Here is a 25854-nt window from a genome sequence, read left to right as displayed (position 1 = left end):
ACTTAACCTTAACTGACCATAAAAACTGACCTTTGAATAAACGGTGCACAGTGTGTCCCAGGGTTTTTTCCTGAATGAAATGTAATTGAACATACAGAAAATGGCCCAAATGGTATGTATAATTTCCAAAGTTTCAAACAAACTTTAGTAAAATTTGAACTTTGAAAAATCAGAACATCCTAGTTTGCGCAGTGCTGGAAGTTTGTCAGCGTTGTGTGCAAGCACGTGTGTGTCTATGCGCTTGTGTGTGTGTGTGTGTGTGTGTGTGTGTGTGTGTGAGAGAGAGTGTTCCCTGCTGTTTCGAGCACCCCAGATGCAGTAGCACACTTCAGAAATGAGAGCGTTGTGTTCCTTCTGGTTGGAGAGGAGGCAGCCTGGGAAAGCCAGCAGCATCTGGACAATGCAGTCTCAGGGGTCCACTGCCTAGCAACATCCCCTCCAACCAGCGCCACGGTAACGAGCATCCCAAATGCAGAGTGACCAGGAATAATGGTGCCCCGTGCAGATGGCCATAGAGACTGATATAAATAGGACGCTGGAATAGGACAGGAAACGGCATCGACATTCCGTGAGTGTATATCCCGCAGCATGTGTGTGAGAGTATAAAGATGTGCCGTGGACCATGGGAACTGTACAGCTGTCACATTCCCCTTTTTACACAAAGACCACAGAACTGTTTCGTCCTCGAGAGAGCCTTCTCTCGATACGACAGACACGTCTTAAAACAAATGCGCGCAGCCGCGGAGTCATTAAAGAAGCTTTTTTGGTACGATCCGCATTAGCACGAGCATCTGCATGCGCACCTGTCCTCCATACGCCGGCGGAACGTAAAAGCAAATTAAAAGCGTTTCACCATTTCATGTACGGTGACCTCCAAAAATGTATTTGGACACTTAATGCCGTTGCATTTGTGCTCAATTATTGCAGCTTTTCTCAGAACGAACTACTTTTCCGAGTCATTTTTGCAGTGACTTTTAACAAACCGGCCTAAAGTTGATTTTAGAGGATATATTCACACAGGTGTCTCCGTTAAGTATACACAGATATGAACACGATACGGTAACATTTGGCAACCACAAAATATCATACTACCAACATTTTAAAGAGTATACACAACTGTGAGTGAGGTAAAGAGTTTACCTTACAATAAAGAAGTATAATTAATTAGTATAATTAATGTTATTGTTCTATATTTATTGCTGATATTATGTCTTACAGGTAGATGTTTATAAATGTGTTTGAAATAAACCTTAATATAATTTCATTTTATATGAGAAAATGTCAAATTGTTTATTTATCTATTTATTATTATTATTATGTATTGCTTATTTATATATTTTGATATAACTGATTTGTTTCCTATTTGTTATTATTAAAATATCACTAAAAACATATCCCGTAAAAAGAAATGTTTACTGCAGAGTGAAATATGAACTGAATTGAATGGGAACACACAAAGAAAAGAAAATACGGTAAAAACTGTAATATTTTGAAATGTTATAATTTCAAATAACTGTTTTGCATTTGTAATATATTTTAATATGTCATTTATTCCTATCATTAAAGTTGAATCATTCTAATATGCTGACATTTCTTATTATTACCAATGTTGAAAACAGTTGTGCTGCTTAATATTTTATTGTGGTGTATCACCTCTTGCTGAATAAACTTGTTAGATGCTTAAAAAAATGAATAAATAAATCCAACTAACCCCAAATGTTTGGTCAAAACTGTATATATTGTTTTATCACTTTAACGCACTTCTTTTTTGTGCATCGGCTGTCATTCCTTTAAATAAACGCCACTTGGTTAGATATTTTATCAATATAATGACATTGAGACGTTTTAAAGTGTGGTTTAATTGTCCGAATGTCGTTATTTATAGCTTCCAATCTATTCAGACAGTCTTCATTAAAGTTAAAAAGGGACGGCAGCGGGGAGTTAAAATGGCCCCTAATGAGGCATTGCCTTAAATTTAGTGCGCAGCAAAAACTGTGCTGTTAAAAAGTAATTGGTGTGATATAGCCCATGTGGAGTTTTGCTTCCTTATGCCAACTATCGTATTATTAGCGAGTGTTCATTTAGCGCTTTAACCTGGTGTTGATTGTTTTTCTTAAAGAGCGGTTTTAAGTTGTTGTTTTTAGGGTGCAACAAAAGCCAGAGTTGCCATTTAAGGATTTTTTGTAATAGCAAAGTGTATTACGATGGGATGTATTAGTATTATTTGCAGGCAGCTGGAGGGGCCTCGCTATAGCGGCAGGGGTTGAACGGACCTTCGCTGTGTGGAAACATCTCTCGTTTGCTGTCTAAATAGATCTGATGACTCAGTACTGTACAGATCCACACAGGTGCACTCTTTTGTCATGTACAGCACGCTGCGCATAAAAATATGTTGCATGTCCCACTTAACCACCATCACGATGATAATGCATCTCGGAAAGTGAAAAACGGAAAGCTTATCCTTCGCAGTCTTATTTTTAGTTGACCTGCTGATATGAATGTTTTTTTTACACTGAAAAAGAAAATCTTTGTTTCCGGAAATTAAAAATGCAAAGTGATAAACATGTCATATTTGCTAAACGGATGCCAGTACTTTTTATACAAATTTTGGGGCGCTGAATGCTGAAATAGTGTCTGTTCGGCTCTAGCATGTTATTATTGTGTATCATAATTGTTTTTGAAAACCATTTGTAATTTGAAGAAGTGCTCAATCACCTGAAGAACTGCCATAAAGACATAATTCCTGTCTTAATTACTAATCGTTTCATACGCACTGAATATACCATTCAGTGCATTTTCACATCAACTAATAGTAATACTAATCATACTAATTGTTTCATCACATATTATTCAGAATCTGAACACACTATTTTAACGATTTTAACTGTAATGTAAGTAATGGGTGTTTTTTGAACGCAACGTGCAATGAACCAATCAGAGTCTCATCTCCCGCTCCCTTTAAGAGCGAGTTGCGCTGGTGCCTCCAATTGTTGTCCAATTGGCTGAACAATTCAAAAATGCATAACATTATAAAATATACTGACTTCGCTGATTAAACTGTGGAGTTCAACAAGTGATGTTTTGTTAAAATGACATGTTAAGTGGCCAGTCTTTCAGTCGTCTGCATTGAATGCATTCTTCTTAATAGCTCCGTCTATACATGTCAGATTTTACAAGATCTGGGGCTGTTTATTTTATTTTTCAAATTTCTGGATGGTAATATGCATATGTAAATTATATGCAGATAATGTAAAAAAATTGCTGTAAGAACTATGCATGGTTATTTAATTACAAACCGTGCAGTAGTTTATAATGTGTGCTATTTGTTTCAAATCTTTATAAGATCCCAATTTTTTTCATCCTTAGACCTTTTACTTGTTTCTAGTCTGCATTTATAAATGTTACGTAAAAGTGTACGTTGTACGCCATTCGCATATCGCTATTAAGTAAGCCAGTGTATGATGCTCGTGTCTAGAAGTTGATATTTGAAGCTATTTTCTTCTGCCTCTAGCCGTCTCATTTCTCATTATATGAGTATTTGGCCATTTGGACGCTGTGTTTAATTCTTCACTTGACAAGTGCTGCAGTAAAGACCCAATTGCATAGCTCTGGAAACGTGATAATGTGATGGGCTATCCTGAGGCCAGCATACTAATACCACACGGCCTTAGGAGCATCACCATCTGTCATTGTGTCAGTAATTACAAATAAGAGAGCACAATACAACACTTGCATTGCTTTATGATTTCCTTGAGGTTGTTGTCATATAATGCCGCTTTAATGGCAAACCATTATTTCAAGGTCTCATAACAAGACTACATCACTGCAGAAAGTCACAGTTAGGTCAAGAGAAAGTGTGATTTTTATACCGTTTCATTGTGTTTGTTGAGTTCTGGCAATGGTTTTTAGCTGTAGGGTTGTGGTGAATGAATATAGGTTGCATGTTGTACGTATTAAGATAGGGTGCAGGTGATATATATATATATATATATATATATATATATATATATATATATATATATATATATATATAGCAATAGCCAAAAAATACATTGTATGGATCAAAATTATCTTTTTTATGCCTATATGTACATAGAGAGTTTTTTTTCTACCCTAAATGCATTAAAACTAGTAGTAATATGCATCGCTGATAACTTAATTTGGACAACTTTAAATGCGATTTTCTGAATATTTCTATTTTTTTGCACCCTCGGATTTCACATTTCACACAAATTGTATCTCGGCCAAATATTGTTCTATGCTAACAAACCATACATTAATGGAAAGCTTTTTTATTCAGCTTTCAGATGGCACAAATCTCAATTTCGTAAAAAAATTGGCACTTATTATGTTTTTTTAGTCCAGGATCATATATGTTGAAATACAAACGATACACAGAATATCACAACAGTTCAGGTTCATTACATTAAGAATCAAATTTGTATGTTTTTTTTCTTTTTTAAATGTTATGTGTAAATATGTAAAACAGGAATATTTAATTTAATTTAAATGTATAAATAATGTGATTTATTTATGTCCTCATTAAGTCCATGAGTTGTAATTCTTGTTTCATTTAGTTGACATAAGAGAGGTAAAAAGTAATAAATTTAAAATACAAATTTTTTTTGAATCTCTTTTTCAATCACTCTATGGATCAGCAAATACTGTAAGCAGCCAGAAAAACATACTTCGATTATTAAATTAAAACAAGAAAATGAATAAAATAAGGCAGATGATTTCAGAATCCAGGAGACATTTAAAAAATCTAATTGTTTAATTTTCCCTGTCATGTTAATTCATTACATTACAAATTAGTTAATTTTGCGCACTTTGTTGTAAAATAGGTTTCAAAGATTTATTTTAAGACCATTTGTTATAACTTTTTTATGACAAACAACTTTAGTGCTTGCATCTTGAAGCGAAAGGTTTTGGCGAAGCACCAATGTTTTATGGTACTTTATATTGCGAATGTTCTGGAGTTGTAAATGTCATGAATTACTGAGAGTGTTGAATTACTGAATGGAGAAAGGAGCAGTAGATTCGTTGCGTCTGAAAGGACACGGTTTTGGATCAGAGCTTCCACTGTCCTCTGAAACAGATCGGCCACGCAGCATCTCAGAGCACCTCATTCATCAAACTTTGTCTTTGGGGTGGGAAAGAGAGTCTATGTATCACAGAGAACACAGTTCAGGGGAGCTGCAGCTGCCCTTGATATTTGTAAGGTGCAGAATCTGTCAGTCTTACGCCTCTGTTTGTCCTCGCTGACATCGGTCACTGGAAATGGAGAGGTTGTGTATTAGAGTATAATGGGCAGTTTGTCTCATGTCAAATGTCATTCTGTGCTTGTGTTGATGTGAAAATGCACTGAATGGTATATTTATATATATATATATATATATATACACACACAGTACTGTGCAAAAGTGTTAGGCAGGTGTGAAAAAATGCTGTAAACGAAGAATGCTTTCAGAAAAATACAAAAAGCAAAGTGAGCGAACAAAAGAAAAATCTAAATCAAATCAATATTTGGTGTTACTACCTCTTGCCTTCAAACCAGCATCAATTCTTATAGGTACACTTGTACAAAGTCAGGGATTTTGTAGGATTGTAGTCAGGCGTATGATCAGCCAATTATACCAAACAGGTGCTAATGATCATCAATGTCACACGTCATGAACTGAGACAGAAACAGCTGTGTAGGAGACTTAAAACTGGGTGAGGAACAGCAAAACTCTGCTACCAAGGTGAGGTTGTGAAAGACAGTTTCATGTCATGGCAAGATTGAGCACAGCAACAACACAAAGTAGTTATACTGCATCAACAAGGTCTCTACCAGACAAAGATTTCAAAACAGACTGGGGTTTCAAGATGTTCGAGCTCTTTTGAAGCACAAAGAAACTGGCAACGTTGAGGATCGTAGACGCAGTGGTCGGCCAAGGAAACTTAGTGCAGCAGATGAAAGACATTATTGAGCTTATTACCCTTCGAAATCAGAAGATGTCCAGCAGTGCCATCAGCTCAGAACTGGAAGAAACCAGTGGGACCCAGGTACTGTCCGGAGAAGTCTGGCAGGCAACAGTGAAGCGTGGTGGAGGTTCTTCAAATGGAGAATTCTTTGTTTACAGCATTATTTCACTCCTGCCTAAAACTTTTGCACAGTACTATATATATATATATATATATATATATATATATATATATATATATATATATATATATATATATATATATATATATATATAGTAGCATGGGTATACTTGTAGCAATAGCCAACAATACTTTGTATGGGTCAAAATTATAGAATTTTGACAAAGATCATGCTCAATGGAAATATTTGAGTGATGAACAAGCACAACATTTTATATATATATATATATATATATATATATATATATATATATGTGTGTGTGTGTGTGTATATATATACGGGTAAGGTTAGGGACAGGATGGGTTGGTTTAAGGTGCCTTAAGGTGTAATGGACGGGTCAATTAATTAAAAATGTACTTACATATGGGTAGTTTTAAAAATATAAGTATGATGTAAAAACATGTATGTAAACAATAAGTGCATTGTAGCAAATGATTAATTGAAATGTAAGTATACAGTAGTGTTAAGACCACCTAACAAAAAGTGGGACAAAATTATTTTTAACTGTTCCTTAAAAGATAACTAAAACATCTGTTTCCACAAAATGCACATTAGAATGATTTCTGAAGTATCATGTGACATCAAAGACAAAGTAACGTTGAAGAATGAAAAGAGTTTTTTTTTTTTTTGATTCTGGATCAGTCTCAGACAGCCAGAGGCCTTTAAAACTCTTCAGCAGCGCGGCTCCAATCCGGCAAAGAAAGCTGAGCACGTGGTCCCTCGGCTGTATGCGGCACAAGATGATCACTACAGCCCTGAATGACAATCGAGGGGCACCGCGGGGGCTTCCCGTGGGACTGCAGACCCCTCATGGGACCAGGATCCAGCTTTTCTGTATTCCCTCAGTGATTCTGCAAAGCTATTTTTGCCGGTCCCTGTATATATGCTGACACATTTCATGTTAACGTTTGACTCCACGGTTAGCGAGTGCTGCTACGGAGTGAAGATTTTGTAAGTTATTATTAATGCACTTTATTGTCTGTGCATGTGTTTAAAATAAGCAATGAAAACAGTCACTGTGAGCCGACAGCATACAGCGCAGCACAACATCATTAAAGCTAAAACAGTGCAGGCTATTTGTGAGCTCATTTTATAAAGGCAGCAGAATGAATAAACTACTTTGTATGATGACTCAATGAATCTAACATTAAATAGCTGCATCTAATTTGCATATAATTCTAGTTTCCAGTCTTAGACTGTTTATGCTGCTATTATGGATTTTGCCTCTTGTTGCTTTTCCATAATTATGTGCTTAACATGCAGAGGCTGATTCTTAAGGTGCTATCTCTAGATAAATGTACCAGTCCGCTGATCTCTCAGGACTATTATACACGGCATCTCATTTTGACTGTCATGACCTTTGTCTGTTCTACAACATTCTTATTTGTTTCTGTCCACCACTGCCCTCTGAGGCTGCCCTGCTTGCCATGGGCCGCCCACATCCTGTTAAAATCCTGCCCTGTGCATAAAGCGCACAAAAATGTGTCTGCAAATCTTCTGGGGTACAAAAAAAAATCTACTCCTAACTTACTAATTGAGGGAAAAGCCATAGTTAAGGAGTGTGTGTGTGTGTGTGTGTGTGTGTGTGTGTGTGTGTGTATAATATAGTAGTGCTGTCAAACGATTAAATCATGATTAATCACATCCGATATAAAAGATTTTGTGTACATAACATATGAGTGTGCATTTATTATGCATATATAAATATACAAACACATGTATATACTGAAGAAAATATAAATGAAATGTTATGTTCATAACTATATTAATATATCATTTGAAATATAATAAATACATATATAAATGTATATACAACAATAAATGTTTTCAGAATATATACAGTATGTTTGTGTGCGTGTGTGTGTGTGTGTGTGTGTGTGTGTGCAAATATTGTGTAAACATATATTGTAAAATCTTTTTATTTATATATTTTTTTTCAATTTGTATCTGTAAAATAAAGTCATGTCACTCACGTTTTGTACCTAACATCTTTGGAAACACTTAAAAATAAAAAAAAATAATCCTTTATGTTGTGTTTATTTTAAGTCAAGTCAAGGATTTTTATTTTATGTACATTTTATTCTCGAGTTGCATGAACTGATCCAAATGAATGCAATATAAGCATGAAAGTATTTACCAATGTATACTTCACAGTGTGTAGATGATGCAGATGTGCGTTTGTTTGTGGTATTTATGTGTTCTGATGACATTTGTGAGGTGTTGAGGATAGTACATTATATATTTTGTCCTTGAGCATATTTCTCATTGGAACTGAAAAACATAACATCGTCGGTATAGGAGCAGATATTATTCCTACTGTATGCAGGAAAACAGCACAGAGCACTGTTTTGACACACACTCGCTCTGACAAATTTACATTGAATGTTTTGGGGCGCCTTAGGCACCTGTGCTCCTGTCTGTAGCCGAATAACAGAAACAGCCCTCTTTCCCATGGTCCTCTGAAGTGCAATGGATATTGATGACCCTCTGTCCGCCTGGAGCCTGGAGCTCTGCCATCCACAGGAACACCACCATGATCTATGCAAGCCATAGATTATCAGTCGCAACACAGATATGATTTATATGCCACATTTGTGCGTGTGATTCTATAGCTCTCCGGAAAATAAATAAATATAAATAAAAAAATTGGAAAATCTCTGCCTTTTCACATCAAGACGCAAAATGAAGGCAGCTTATTTGCTTGTGCAGTCTACTAAAGTGTTTGCACATACTGAAGTAATAAAGTAAATAAGTAAACAATGAGAGATTTGACATCTTGGGCAAATAGAATTAAATGTAAAAACAATAATAATGTTGAAGTTTAATTCTTGAAATATATATATTCATTTTTGTATATTACAATATATTTTTGTATACTAATTTGTTATGTTTTCAATTGGTTCTTTAGTTTAGTTGCTTCATACACACACACACACACACACACACACATATATATACACACACATAGTATTCATAGTGATGTATTAATTTGTATATACACACACACACACACACACACACATATATATATATATATATATATATATATATATATATATATATATATATATATATATATTTACACATAAAAAAAAATCACATGTTCATTCCAAGACCACAACCATCCAGCTTTTCATCAAGTGAACAATTAAAATCAAAACATCTTTATATTCCAAAGGATTTGGACAGAAAGAATCATTCAGTGCTCCGAGCAGGATAGAGTTAAACTTTGAAGCAATATTGCGTGAATCAGATCATTTATAAGTACCGTCTTTACTGTATGCTTATTCAATTTCACACCACCTACCTACAGTCTGAAAATGAGAATGTCATAATAATGTATTATGACAGTCGATATATTCATACATCAAATATCTATTTATGCCTCAGTCAGCCAGCTATTTCAACATTATATTACCTAAATATCATTTAGCTTTAGTTGTGCCAGTCGTGGTGTCAGAGCTGTAAAAGTAGTGACTGACCTATTACCAGGTAATGGCCTGCACAAAAGCCGTTTTCTGCACGACGAACACCTATAAAGTCGAGAGTACGACTTAATTGAAGGCTTTCTTTGATGAATGTCCAGGACTTATCAGCCTGCAGTTGTAACTGTTTGCCCGGGACTTTATTGTTCTTGGTCATGTTGGTAATTAAGTCCTTGGAGAAGCAGTAAATAAGTTTCCGGGACAGAAATGCTGAGGTCAGGATGAGGAAGTTACAATCAAGCCTCTCGGCTAGAATGATCTGTGCCATTTTGCTTCCTCGGAGAAATATTATTCAGCTGTCTGCCGGCAAAAAGAGTTTGACATTAAGACAAACTTATGCTTTGTATATATTCTTCTTGTTAATTTTGTCCTTCCCTGTTTCCATACAAGGAGGTGTGAAATCCCCGGAGATTTTAGCGTTCCCATCCATCTCAATGATCTATTCTGGCTCATGACCATGAAGAAGAGTGTCCTTTATTCTCTCCAACCTGGTCTCATAAAAATATGTACCTCTACGCTAAAACACGGGTTCAATAAGTAAACCCTGGCACCTTTTATATTGTGTTATATATTTTCAAGTCAAGTCAAGTGGCTTTTTATTGTCATTTCAACTACATATAGCTGTGCAGTACATAGTGAAATGAGACAACGTTTCTCCAGGACCTGGTGCTACATGAAGTCACACTTACAACAAAATATGCAATACAAAAAAACTCACATACTGAGCTAAGACAGCGTCTTAGCCACATAAAGTGCAACGTGTGCAGACTAGCGCAAACAGCAGGGGAGTAGAGTGCAAACTAGTGCAAACAGTGAAAAGACATTGCAAGGCAAAGACATAATCAATAAATATGAAGTGCACAACAATAAATATGACGTGCAAGAATGCTTATGGAACAGAAAGTCCATTCAGTTGTGGTTATTGAGGAGTCTGATGGCTTGTGGGAAGAAACCGTTCAGCAGTCTGGTTGTGAGGGCCCGAATGCTCCGGTATCTCTTTCCAGATGGCAGGAGGGTGAATAATGTGTGTGAGGGATGTGTGGGGTCCTGTGCTATATTGTGGGCTTTGCGGATGCAGCGTGTGGTGTAAATGTCCGTGATAGAGGGCATAGAGACGCCGATGATCTTTTCAGCTGCCCTCACTATCCTCTGGAGGGTCTTGCGATCCAATCCGGTGCAATTCCCAAACCAGGCAGTGATGCAGCTACACAAAGCTTTCCTCAGCCTCCTCAAGAAGTAGAGGCGCTGCTGGGCTTTCTTGGTGATGGAGCTGGTGTTGAGTGACCAGGTGAAGTTATCCGCCAAATGAACACCAAGGAATTTGGTGCTCTTCACGGTCTCCACCCGTCGATGGACAGCGGAGAATGGTCACTCTTTGCTCGCTTGAAGTCAACAATCATCTCCTTTGTCTTGTCGACATTCAGAGATAGATTGTTGGCTCTACACCAAGTTGTGAGCTGCTGCACCTCATCTCAGTATGCTGACTCGTCGTTCTTGCTGATGAGACCCACCACTGTCGTGTCATCAGTGAACTTGATTATATGATTGGAGCTGTGCATTAATGCTCTATCATGCTGGAAGCATGGCTACACCAAATTCAACCCTAAACCTACCTGATAATGTTAACAAATGCAAAACTGATATACAAACGCAACTGTTTTGTAACCATAGTTACGCGAGATTCGAACAGGAGCTCCTCACCTCTCAAGTACAGCTACCGAAAAGCTGTTCAAATATCCCAGCTTATTAATATTGTTTCATGATATAACATGATATTCTTCAGGTAATTGTGGGAAAACAATGCTGCAGATTTGTGTACATAGGAATAAAAGGTGTGTGAGTTTTACTACCTCTAGTGTTCATTTCTTTTGAAAACTGCATTGATATGTACTTATTAGCACGTATTTCGTGCACCAAGGCACGTTTATGCCATGAGATCAGGTAGATTCACTCATATCTCTCAGCGGTACACAAAACGCACGACTAGACATTTGTTGTTTTGTCATTATGTTACCCAGAACTCTTGTGGGATTTGCCAGTGCGTTCAGTGTCAAAATTCATATTAAAAAGCGGAAAGTTGCATAACTACGGGATTTTTTTTGAGGTCCCATATTGGACCAAAGACATCTTTAGCATGATAGATAGTGGCAGAATATTAATGGAGTGAAGCAAACATTCATTTACAATAGTCTGGTGACTGATTAGATGTGTGCTTAAATTACACAAGAGCATCTCAGGTGTGTCAGCTGCTGATAGCGTGCGTATCAGCGAAACCGCATCGATAATTATTTCATTAGTTCTTTGTCGGCACCCAAAAACGTTCAAACATAAACGATACAGAACTGTTTTACACTTCCATGAGATCCGTTCTGCTTCCTTTATCTCTAGATGACACATGGCACATTTGCATCCCAACTGTATTTTAATTTGTGCTTTTAAAAATACGTGGTTTTATAAGTTTTGACTTTAATCAACAGGAGAGTAGAAAGAAGACAAGAAATTATGAAAAGAAAATGTGGGCCATTCCTGTTATGCAGCTACCTTTTGAATTACGTGAGGGCATCAATGTGAAGAGTTTAATGATTTTAAACAGCTTTTTATATATTATATATATATATATATATTATATTGATATTTGACTGAATGAAGTATTATTTTAGAGTGACACATAACACTAAATCACAGAAGTCAAGATTGTAAATTTATGTCACAATCAAGATAATCATGTTTTTATTATTATTATTATTATTAGTTTGCTTAAAACTGCTGTTTAATTGAAATTAATGCAATGCAATGAAAAAAAAACATGATTTTTTTAACTGTTAAAAATCTTTTTTTGCAAATGAATTCTTCAAATATAGGTTATCATATTACATTTTGCAAGAAAGCATTATTTTATTTTACATTAAATTAAACACATTACTGGCCATTTCTTTATAATTACTTTTAGCATTTATAAGATGCACACAATGGTGTCACTTCCTGAAAAAAATGATGTCATTACTGAGATTAATTTATTAAACCTGTTTTATTTGTGGCATTTTGCTATGTTTATTACTTTTAATTAAATTTGACTGTATACTCGTCACAGTGTTTTGGTTTTCCTATGTTTCCTTATTTGGTCATGTTCCTCTTCTAGTTTAGTTTGATTAGTTAATTCGTCCTCACCTGTGTCTTCACCTGTTTCAATTTTCCCTGATTACTTCTGTGTGCATTTAAGTCGTGTCTGCCTCGTTCTTAAAGTTTGTTATTGGCTCTCTCCGAGTACGTCGTGTTGATTCGCCATGTTTATTAAATCTACTTTACTTTTGGATTCAGCTGTTCTCTTTCAGACACTATGTTACAGTACAAACAAAATTACAGGAGTGCATTTATCAAGATAATATTATTAGCAATTTCTCAGTGACATTTGATTCTACGCCATTTTTTTCGTTCTTAATTTAAGAATTAGCGAACCTTAAAAAAACATGACAAAATGACACCCACTCAAAGTTGCAAAATAAAAAGTACATAGATAACAAAGATTGTTATAAATACCAGTTTGATCTTTAAACAATCACTTATAATAGAATAGCAACTACCCATGTTTGCTTCTCCTTTTAAAAACTGAGATGTTTAGAGCTGATTTACTTTACAAACTCATACTTTCCAAGTTTATGTTTGCAGCAGAACTGCTTAAATTGTGATTTATTAGTGGAGTGGAGAAATTGTGCTGTCATCTTTTTGTTTAATACTTCTGTACAGGTCAACGACAGAGTTTTGGCTGAATGAATTCCTCTCTCAGATTGGCAGTCTGCGCCGCGAGGAATAAAAACCAAATAAAAGTCCGATAAGAATCTTTAATATGTGAACGCCCCTCATCTGCGCGTCGAAATTGTTTATTTGACTGTTTGTTCTTTCTTTCCATATTCATCGCCGCTTAGTTTAATTCATCTGCATTCTTACTGACAGCTCTGTGAAAGTCGCCACTCATCTCTCACCCTCTTGTATTTACCGCCGCTCAAGAAAACGTGTAGCGTATTCTTATTATGAATTTTCCACACTTGAGAATATGGAAAAATCAAAATGCCAATCCAATACATCCCAACGTGGCGGATAAATGAACTTCAATTGCAAATATATGTCCTGTCCAAAAACATCCAGGTATTGCTGACATGTCGTCTGAAAAAGCCACTTAATTCGAAAACACTGCATGGAAAAAAATGGACTTGACAGGCCTAATTTAAATATGCAGTGAGTATAGCTCGGCTTAATATCGACCCTGTGAAGGTACCAGGTTTCCAGTGACAAATAAATGACAAGTTCACTGTCGGTCTAGGCTCGCAGCTCACTTCCTGTTACTCCACTCAGGAAACTGTCAGTCAGTGAGCTTGTGAAGTGTTCACGTCTCCATCAGGGTGATTTGTGATAAATGTTTTTCAGCTCTAAATAATAAAGAGATCCCCAACGGCTGTTATTGTCCTCCCTAGAGAGATCCAGCTGCTGAAGTTATGAGATGGAACGCCATGATCTATAAACAGACACATTCAATGAGAAGAAGGGCTCAAACGCTTCTGATATTTTTGTCAAAACCCACCAACTAAGATACCTGCTGACACCAGATCTCACCACATAATTTATGTATATATACATATAATTTAGAATTTTATATTTGGGTCAAAGGCAAAAAAGTGTTTCACTAAAAAAATTTGTAATATGCTTTAAATTGTTTTTGATGAGGACATCTTAATGTCTTTGACCCAGTTATCAAAAGTTTAAAAAAAACTATTAGATTTTATTTTTATATCTTTAATTATGGAAGCCTATACAACAGGTAGGTTTATAAAAGGTATATGTCTTTTTTTTTTTTTATCTCACAATTTTGGCTTTTAAATTCTCACAATTAATTAATTAAATTTAAGAATTTTTGTACTCAAAATCTCACAATTATTTTTTTCCCTGCCAAAGCATAAAAAAAGACATCTGCAACATTTTATATCCCAATTCTGACTATGTTCCCAGAATTCTGAATACAATTAAATTTTTATCTTGCAATTTTGCAAATCGCAATTTTAATTTTTTTTTTCTTGCAACTTTCTATCTTACATATCAAGCATTCATAATATTTGTATTTTTATGCTATATGAATTAATTGATTTTAAATTTATAGTCTATATTTATTTTACTTTTATTACATTTGCAAAGTAATGTCTTAATTAGACATTTTCTATTATCTTATACTATTTATATTATGTCAAATAAACAAATTTAATGAATTAAATAAAAATCCCTCCCTATAAGGTGATTTGCAACTGAAAATTGACTTGCTCATAATGGTTCATTAAACGGGTAATGTAATCAGCATCACAAAAGAATGTTGACTCCCGTGTTATAATCGCTTTCATTGTATTATCGTTGTGACTTTACTCACTCCCTGCTGCTGATGTGATTTAATATAAGGAACACAAATAAATCATTACGGGGTAAATTTGAGGCAGTGAAATAGACACTGATATCAACTACAGCATGATGAAACACCCAAAATAATGAGGGTCTGAGAGACTATGCATCTACCTCCTCTGCAGTGCATGTCGACATGTCCAACTGCTGGAGCTGGCAAAGGGCAAGATGTCATTAAGAGGCTGAATTTCACCCTCTGACATTTAGAGGTAAGGTTAAAACACGCACAACAGCAGAAATTGACAATACATGCAGAACCGAGGTGATGCTTCTACAGGAGGGGGTGTATTCTGCAGATTCTGATGGACGAATGCACAGTTGCTTCATTTTCTGCATCTCACCGAGCGCTCAAAATGCAGCGTATCTTTCTATTTACTCAATCAGCTGCATGAAATTGGGGCGGGGCTATCTATTTGTCGTGCCAATGGGGAGATGGTGGGAGCAAGTGTGTAGTATTTAGTAGGGATGCTTGATGCGTTCCCACCAATATCCAACAACTATTGTGTCCAGCAATAATTTCAATCAAACAATTAAATGTATACGTAACCATTGTTGTTGCAATTTCTGAAATAAGACATAGATTTGACTTCGAGTCAGTTTAAGCATTTAACCAACAAAAAAATCATAAATGAAAATAATTCTGATTCAGTTAAACTATTTCTGTCACAAAAGTGCTCCAATCGGATCACGTATAGTGAATCGCATCAGATTGCAACTTCAAAGTTGTATTGCAAATCATCTGAATTTGATTGGCTCACCAATCGCTTGGTTTAGATCGAAACATAAAAATTGATTCATATGATTCGGACTACTTTGGTGTGGCTTTACGAATCACTTGTTTACATTTTTGTTTTAGGACAACTTTGAAACATTTTGATCCACTTTAAATGTTTAATTGGTTTGTTATAATTACGTCTATAAGCCAATTGTGAAAACTTGCCAATTTTCAAAGACAAACCTACATCTTTGGGTGGGAGTATATAGAAAAAAACCATTGGAAGACCATTTTTTGCGGAATTTTAAGACATTTGTCATTCTTTCTAGTTAATTTAGAATTATTATTGATTGCATTTTATTCACAAAAGTCAGTGCTGCTGATTTAAAGATGAAACATAGATTTTCATAGCAATTGTGTTAATAATTTGTTTAATTGCATTAGTGCAGATTGCAAGGTGTGTTTGATGCATGAAAGCAAAAGGTTTGTTAAGATGACTTCCACATTATCAGGATGGATACAGTGGATTAGTGGAGGAAAAAGATGTTCTTATTTCTTTGAATATTAGAATAATAAAACATTACAGTTACTGTTTCTCAGTGTTGGGATCCGGATCTGAACAGACCTCAGACCTGTGAAATGAATGAATAGCTCAAATCATTTGGCTTGTTAAGGAGAAGTGCGATATTAGTTTTCTGTATACCCACGTTCTGAAGAATTGGGATAAAAATTAAGTTTATACAGAGAGTCATTTACCTATAAAAACATAACAAGGAGAACTAAGGAGGGCGACCATAGTTTGGAATTACAATTTTCTTAGAAAATCAACAGCTCAGTACAGTGGGATTCTTGTGGTCAGGAGTAGGTTAAACTATTGGATTTTAATCTGCCCCCTTCTTCATTAAAATGACAAATAAAACCATAAAATGAGAGGATGTTGGGATCGTTTTTTTTTTTTTTTTTAAATGTAATTCCTCTTTTATTGGGGGGCTCAGCCCGCTCTAGTCCTGGCTGCTCATTAGCCGGCTAAAGCACTGGAGCGAGATCCTGGCCTAATCAAATAATTGGTCTGAGGAGATAGCCGTCTCTGTGACAGATACACTCCTCAACTAAGGCTCAAAGGGGACCAGCGAAGAACAGGGCGATGAAGATGACAGGAACCGGTTGGCAGTTTGTCCTATCGTGTCGGGCATTTGCAGAGTTAGAGTGACCGTAGCTGCCAGTGCATGCTGGACAGGCCAGGAGAATGGATATCTGTTTAAGAAGTATGACTTGAGTAATAGACTATGAGGAGACTGGGACTAAAGACTCTGTTATTTACAGCAGTTCAGAGTTTCCCAAACTATAGTGTGCAAACCCATAGAGGTTAACCCATATATATATATGTGTGTGTGTGTGTGTGTGTGTGTGTGTGTGTGTGCAACAATATTTGCAATAGTATTAACAATCACTCAGATTTGCTATATACACCGCTTAATTTTAAATCATACATGCAAGCAAAGTAGGATGCACAACATCTCTAACTTTTGATAAATCGCAGGGTGAAAATATGTATTTTTCAACATATTGTATAATAATGAAGCAGTTTACATGAAATACATGAGACCTAAAATAAGCACGTCACTACAGTTTCCAAAGGAAATGAACACTAGAGGCAGTTTTATTTCTTTTTGCACAAATTTAGATTAATTAAGCATAATTTTCGCTCAATTACTTTAAGATCATGCTATGACTTCAGAACAATATTAACATGCGGGGAGATTTGAAAACTGATGCTTTTGAACATTTATCATCACACATATCCAGCTTCATATCTAACGGTTTTTATAGATTGTAGGTTTTTGGAGAGGTTCTTGAGAAGCGAGGAGCTCCTGTTCTCATCCTGTGTAACTACGGTTCGACAAAACTTGAAAAATGACACGGTTGAAATGACACGGTTGCATCAACAAATGCCTTTTTGTAACAGTTTTGCATTTGCTAACACTATCATGTAGGTTTAGGGTTGGATATTTCCAACGTGATAGAGCATTAGCTTTTAGGGACAGTCCACGGATATTTGAACCGCTGAATACATACCTATATCAGCATAATAAAAGTGGACACTTTTGAAACGTGCAGTAAAGCACATAAAAACTGTTGCACGAAAAGTGCACAGAGGTATGTATTTTTATGAGACCAGGTTGGATTTGCTATGTAGTAAATACTGCATAATGTGAGAATAATGTATGTATCCATGCAGGTAAAAATTGATAGATTAATAGAAATATTTTACTGCATTTTGAAAAATACATTTTATATATATATATATATATATATATATATATATATATATATATATATATATATATAGCATTTTAACATGCACTTTTCCTTTAATTTGGTTACAACAGCCAGGCCGTGACTGGCTAGCCAAGAAAAGTTATGCTTCTCATGGCCAGTCAAGCCCAGGAAGTAGTGAACAAAGACAGAGAGAGGGACATCGGAAGGTGATCTGATGTGTCCACGTGTGTCTGACACAGACATGCGATAAGATGGGACACAGTGACAGGAGAATCCGGTCTAAAGGAGGTGGCAGCTGCGGAGGGTGACTTGAATCAGACAGACTGGCAGATACTTTCGGCTGCTGTCGTAGTTTTCAGCGATGCTAAACAGCGTGCAGATATTAACTGTCATTCATGGCTTCACGTGCTGTTTTTCGGTGCTACGCCACAGCGTGAGGGGATCTGACACCCTGTGGCGGTTAATTACCCGAGAGAAAGCAGGGTCACCTTTCACTTCTCTACCTCCAGGCCAAATATCTTTTCAAACACGTGGGCACCCCAGTGGGGCTGAATCATGAGGTGTCAGGAAAGCCTTTCTTGCTCTCTTTCGCTTTTCTGACACCCTGGGTCTCAGATGACTGTGAATTTAAATAGTACTTACAGCTGACACATCCTAGAAGAAACCTGCGGAAGAAGAGCTCTCGGTGCGGTGATTCCTTCTGTTGTTTGCCCTCAGCGGTGACACCGACTGGCAGAGTAATGCATGAAAATGCACAAACCCTAAGGGTGCTTAGTGGTTCTCAAAGTGGGCCGGTACTCACTGTACACACTGCTATTCGCTTGTGTAAAGCAAGCTCTCATAAACATGGTACACAAGCAAACAGTGCTGGTCTCTCTTGCTCTTCTGTTCGACTAGGCTGTCGGCCCGGCTGGGCTCACTACACACAGACCGTTAGTTTCACAAGCAAGTTTTGACTGACAGCTTTAAGCCAGGTACATTTTGTATATTTATCTCTCCAACAACCATCTATTCCAAGGGGTATCTGGTTGACGTTGTAAGGTTTTTACTCAAAAAGTAACTCGCTGTTACGTCATTCCAAACCTGGTGGATTTTATCAAGCATCAGTGAGCTTTTGTATACGTTTGAGTTGAGAATACAAGGTGTGATTATAGGTGTGATGTTTAATTAAAGCAAGGTTTATCGTCACAGATTTGAAATGTTGGCTTAAAGTCTTTATTGAAAAAGAGATGGATGGATGGATAGAAGTCATCTTGGTATTGTTTGCAGTGATCTACAGAAAGAGGAATGCCTCCATTTTCATTTGCAAAAAAAAATTAAAATGAAATATATTAGCCATGACATTATGATCCGTCCAGTGCCTTTTCAGAGTATCCTTGCTAGTGTATATCATGAAGCTCCAAGACGCAATTACTGTAACTTCAATTACACCTGCACCGTTTCCATTACAGAGGCTTCATATGGAATTATAGCACTTGATTAGCCAGCTAAAACACAAGACCATTCACTTTCATGAGACAACGCAGTCGGTCCTTGAGTTCTCCGATTCAAAAGCTCTCAATCCCACAAGCCCTCTCCAGACAATTATCACGAGCCATTTAATCATTTCTAATTACCTCTCGCAATGTACAATGGAGAATTCCAAATAAGAGCCAATAGCTTTCTCACACACCCACACACACACACTTCTGACATTCTCTCACTGCATGTGAAATCGTCTGGAACGCGATCACATCCCTCCAGTCCAGGTATGTGATCCAGACCACTTCTAAAACCGCATTACATCTCTGCCTTTGGCTTTTCTGCTGTAAAGCCATTACACAGAGGGACCATCACTCCAGCGTAAAAATGTCTGCTTAGCATGCCTTTCTTCCCCTTCAAAAATGTAATATTGGTATTTCGGCGTAATGAATTTTCAGTGTCATCCACAGAGATCCTAGCGCAATAAAAACGACATTCTAACACCTCTGATGCAATTTGCATTTGGCATAATTCTATTGGAGCATCGCTCGTTGTAATACTGTCACGTTATGAGCACATTCCTGCTACCCGGGCTAATAAAACTCAGACAGAACTTCTGAATTTTGAATGATGCATGGTGAATGGCAGACCACTCTTGTATAATTCTTTTTTTTTCACATGCCAAGGGGGTTCCTGTCTGGCACCGAGAGAGCAAAATAACAGAAGAATGGATGGAAAGTCTCCAGAGAGACGGAGATTGTTTGTCGAAGAGGGGAATGTGGTGACAAACAGGAGGAAGGGAGGGAGTTTTCTCCTTCGGCTCATAATGAGCTGTGCGCATTTCCCTCAAAGCTTGGTTATCATTGAAATTTGCGCCATTATCTATTCACCCTCATGTTATTTTTCACAGATGAGGCTATCAAACATACCAAAAAACACAGTGAAAGTCGTTCCTGTGGCTTTATTATGAAGTCATATGATTGATAGATATTTATTTATGGAAGAACAGAGAACAGAGTGGGTTCAGGTCAGTTCGGTCAGTACCGTGCTGGTCGGGTCACATTTGCAGATCTCTGCCATTTTTTTTAATTCATAGATCAGGTCATGAAGGTTTTTCTATGACGCATTACTACAGAGACTGGAGCAAAAAAGGAAATAAATTGCAATTACGGACATCTGACTTAAAACAGTGCCGATGATTCACTTCCGGACCTGTAATGACGTATTGTAGGGTTTAATAGATTTGTGATTAAAATGAGTCATGTCTTTATTTTATTGTCATTTTGGCTCTCTGCCTGAGCTAATTATAAATGGGGAACATTCCCCAAGAAGTGTCAACCTGTAGTTACAGGCTTTTATTAACACACATGAGCAAGCTAAAGATTTATCACTCGTGCATGACCGAAGTTATAAAAACATCCTACATGTCCAATCAGCTAACAATGACTACATGTCACGTACAAGTAAAAACGACTGTGGTGCTAGTTTGCAAGATTAATGCTATGAGGGAACATTAAAGAAAACAAATGTGTGTTTACATTCTAAGCGCGTACTGCATTTTCTTTTAGCTGTTATTCGTTTAGGCAATTAAAAGAAAAAAACAACAATCATTCAAATCTATTGAAAAGCATGTATTTAATTACCAAAAGACTTCTTTGCAGCAATATCAGCACAAATCCAGAGGGATACAGGCTCTTAAACACCTGCCTTTCAATATGCGCTAATACATTATAACTTGAAGCTGTGACTGGCATAAAGCTGATATGTGCTTCCCCGGTGAGAACAGAGAAAAATATAACTAAATTACAAGCTTTAACTGATCTGCAATAAGAAAAAGTCTAGAGTAATATGTCTCGCAAAGAAAAAAACAATCAGTTTATCCTGACTCTGGCAACTTGATTCCAAGAAAGGAAGTCTCATCCTTTCAGGCAGAAGTAGAAAGTAAATTGCAACAGTTTGTTTCTAATTTGGTGAGTTTGGGCCATTTTTGTTAAATGCACTCACGGGGATTGTAGTAATAGGACAAATAAAGCCAGTGTGTATGAGCAATAAAGGAGAAAATGAGGCCCTTCTTCACAACAACGACATCACTCTGCCCTGTAAGCACTTTTAGTAAATTGTCAACAGAAACGTCTGAAAAAAAATCGAAGTCATGGCCTAGAAACATTCTGACCAGAAGCTGAAGAAACTTTGTTCTGGAAGTGGTCTAATAGGTTCAATTTACATCAGTAATTGACTGAAACGTTCACCTTTTAAAACAGGCTTTACCCTTTCGGGTACAGAAACAAAGTATTTTTTTGCTTTGAAGCACAAATATTTCCATTTTGTGAATATTTCTGTACCTTGAGAATTTTAATGGCAAGCTCTGAAGTTTCTCTCCAAAGGGTGCACACAATGGCTGATAGTGCTTTTGAAACACCAGCTAAAATCAGTGGACTTTTCCACACATTTAAATCAAATAATGAACTCACAAAGCGTATTTTTAGTGGTCACTAGGAAAAACTAATTCTTAAAATGACCTTTGACCCCAAGCCTCGGGAATCCACAACCCGTGTAGCCCATGTAGTTGATTTTGTACTCTTATTATTCATTAAAAGTCTGCCTTTGTGTCTAAAAGGGTTTCAACTCTCTCGCCCATAAACACTAATTCGTATTAAGCATGTAAATGAATACCCACTCTTTCTTTTAAACCACATCACAGTGGAACATCTGAGTTTTTCATCCTCGTCCATGTGAGTCTCGACTGTTGCCATGAAAACAGACCACTCGCTGTGTCTCTGTCAAAAAAATGACACAGGCGTGTTTTGGTCTTTACGTAGTTGAAAGACTCCTGCTGTTGAGTTTCGCACTACAAGGACGTCAAAATGTATATTTAAATTGCATGAAAAAGAAAAGCAAGAAACAAAGCCCAAAACCACATTTTTCCTTTTGGACAGATCTTGTTCCAAACCCTAGTGCGCTAGAAAGCATTTTCGGGAACCATAGCCAAGCTCTCAAGGTTGTCCCCAAAGGTAATCCACATTTGGCCAAAACCTAAGGTAGCATTCGTTATAACCTTGAAAGATACGGCAATCTCAGAATGAAATAAGTGTAGCACCCCTCTCTTTCTGATGTAGAAATTTATAAGGGATTGCTCTTGGTTCATAAATAAATGCCTTGTGTTGTTGGATTAAGGCCCCCCTCTCTCTGATCTTACCTTTTTATATGTTATTTCCGGAGACAATACCCTTGAAAACAAACAAGATGTTTCACGGATAGAAAAATATAATTTAATGAAATAGAAAAGAAAAGCAAGATACTTCAATTAAGAAAATACTTCCTAACTCCTAATTTTCTCCAAACCACGTATCTCCCTCCCTCTTTAGGTTATAGGAAAACAGACAATGTACTGAATAAATAAATCAAATCAACGTAACAAACAGCAACAACAGTGGGCCCACAAAATCACACACAATCACACACACACACACACACCTCCCCGTTGCAGGCCTGTGTCGTGGCTAGTGTGCGTTGAGGCCTTGAAACTGAAACTGGCCGCTTCACTCGAATGAGCAAACGAACAAACAAACACAAAGTACCGCTTCTTCCCGCTCTTCCGGATCGCGATCTCAATATTCCACCGAATCGTCGATCGTCCCACGATGCCGGAGGAACACCCAACGTTTCCGGTAGCTGGAGTGCGCTATCCGGAGGAATAAAAAAAAAAGTCCTGCGATCTTGAAATCCAACGAAGAAAGCGTCTATCCACGGTACACGCACGACAGCGATCGTGTGAACGCTTGACACACCGAACACTATAGTACAGCTGATGGTCGCAGCGGCGATGTCCGTAAACGTTCTTGAGAAAACGCTGATAAACTCGACGTTAATATTAACTGTATGTTAATAATCAATACAAAAGGAAAAAAACACACGGGTAACGACAATTGAACGAAAAGCCCAATTTTCCCTAATGTCTCGCAAGTTCGTTCGACTCACGACTCTCCTCCTTTTTCCTTCTCCTCTATTAACCAATCGGATTCCTCTCACCTACTTTGGGGTTTAAATTACAGGACATCCAATCAATGAAAACCAAACAAGTTAGATTGTATGCACCACGTTTTCCCTGTGCATTTCTAACTAACTTTACGCTACATAACGTAATATGCAAAAAGGTAACTTTAAAAGAAGAAAAAGGAAAGAGTAAACATTACAAATACAAATTAAAACAAACTGAATAAAATACATACTTAAACCCTATCAAGGATTTATTTTCTATAGGGTTACACTCTCCCCCTTCTAAAACATCTCATGCCCCCATGAGATTATTTTCTAAACTGGGACTACTACTCTGGGTATTAGGGAATTATTTAATAGAGCACACCAAGAACACTGAGCTAATGGGTGACACCAAACTGTATTACAGAATGGTTTCCTCAGCCCTATATTACCCCACCAGTTATTACCATCCCTCTTTGAACCGAATTTAGAGAACGTTAGTGGGCTGGCCTAATCTGTCGTAGCTCAGTTTGATCACAGGCCTTATTTCTCTTCTGGGGCGTAACTGGACTGGCTCTACTGGATCTCTTTGGACACTCCTATTCCGACTCACTCCCCCTTCTAGATTTGGTTCCCCTGCTTCAGCTAGGTTTGATTCTTCTAGGAATTCGTCTTGGAGCAAAGGTACAGTATCATCAGTAGAAGGTTCAGGTAAGTAATTTTCACCGTAGGTAGCGTCCTTTTCCACAGAAGGCGTAAAGGGTCACTACTCTTTGTTTGTGGCTGGTTTTCCACCCGATCTGGGTAAAAGTAGCACAACTCCTCTTCACTTCCCGAGTCACTCTCCTGGTTGTTTACTTCCAGGGTCACATTGGTTCCTCCTGATCCATTTCCTTGTTTTCTCTTTACAGATCGTGCTCTTGTTTCAGGTTGTGCCAGACGATCCACTGATGCTGGAGGAGCAGTCAGTCTCACATCATCCCCAATTGGTAAGATATGATCTCGATGCAAAGTTCGTACACTTCCCCATACCACTTTCAGGTTTCAGACGATACACTGGTAAATTTGTGAGCTGTTCAACTACCAGGTAAGGAATGGAACTCCACTTGTCACCAAGCTTATTCCTCCCCACCATAGCAAGGTTCCTAATCAACACTCGGTCTCCGACAGCCAAGATCTGGTGTTTCACTTTCCTGTCATACAACCGCTTATTTCTTTGTTGAGACTTTTGGGCAGTTTCCGTTGCTAGCTGATAGGCTCTTTGCAAGTCCACTTTCATCCTTTGCACATACTGATGATGGTTGTTGACTCCCTTTCCATCTGGTACTGTTCCAAAACATACATCCACTGGCAAACGAGCCTCTCTTCCAAAAAGAAGATAGTATGGTGAGTAACCGGTTGCTTCATTTTTAGTACAATTATAAGCATGTACCAAGCAATTGATGTGTTGACTCCATCGGCTTTTCTCTGCTGGATGCAGTGTTCCAAGCATAGATAAGAGAGTTCTGTTAAACCTTTCCGGCTGTGGGTCCCCTTGTGGATGATACGGTGATGTTCTGGATTTTCGAATTCCAAGCATCTTCAATAGCTCCTTTATAAGACCACTCTCAAAATCTCGACCCTGGTCAGAATGTATACGAGAGGGTAAACCATAATGAATGAAGAACTTGTCACACAGGGTTTTGGCGACAGTCAGAGCTTTTTGATCTTTACAGGTGAATGCTTGTGCATAACGGGTAAAATGGTCTGTTACCACAAGAATGTTACCAAATCCTTTGGAGTCAGGCTCAAGTGACAGAAAATCTATGCACACAAGGTCAAGTGGCCCACTGCTGGTTATGTGGTTCAATGGAGCAACCTTCTTTGGCAAAGTCTTTCTTGCAATGCAACGTCCACAGTTCTTGATATACTGCTCCACATGCTGAAACATCCGTGGCCAATAGAAACGATCTTTTAAGAGCTCAGCTGTTTTCTCCACTCCCAAATGTCCTGATTCGTCGTGCAAAGAACGCAGTACCTGAGTCCAGTACTTTTCGGGAAGGACAAGCTGCAACTTTTCTTTTCCAGAGGAACTCTGGGTAATTCTGTACAAAAGTCCATTCTGAATTTTTAGCTTAGAACCCTGTCTCTGTAACAGTGTAACATAAGGGTTGGAACTCTTAATAGAGGTAATTATTTTCCCTGACTCTAACACTCGCTTGATGTCACCAATTATAAGATCCTCCTCTTGTGCAGTCTTTAGCTCTGAACTAGTCAGCTGTTCCATTAGACTTAGACTCAGCGTGGTTGGACAAGCATAGGCCTCAGGAATACTCTGGGAGGAAGACCCAGTTGATCTGCCAGTCTTG

Source organism: Puntigrus tetrazona, chromosome 13, assembly GCF_018831695.1.
Source record: "Puntigrus tetrazona isolate hp1 chromosome 13, ASM1883169v1, whole genome shotgun sequence".
Taxonomy (NCBI): Eukaryota; Metazoa; Chordata; class Actinopteri; order Cypriniformes; family Cyprinidae; genus Puntigrus; species Puntigrus tetrazona.
This window is presented reverse-complemented; position numbering follows the sequence as displayed.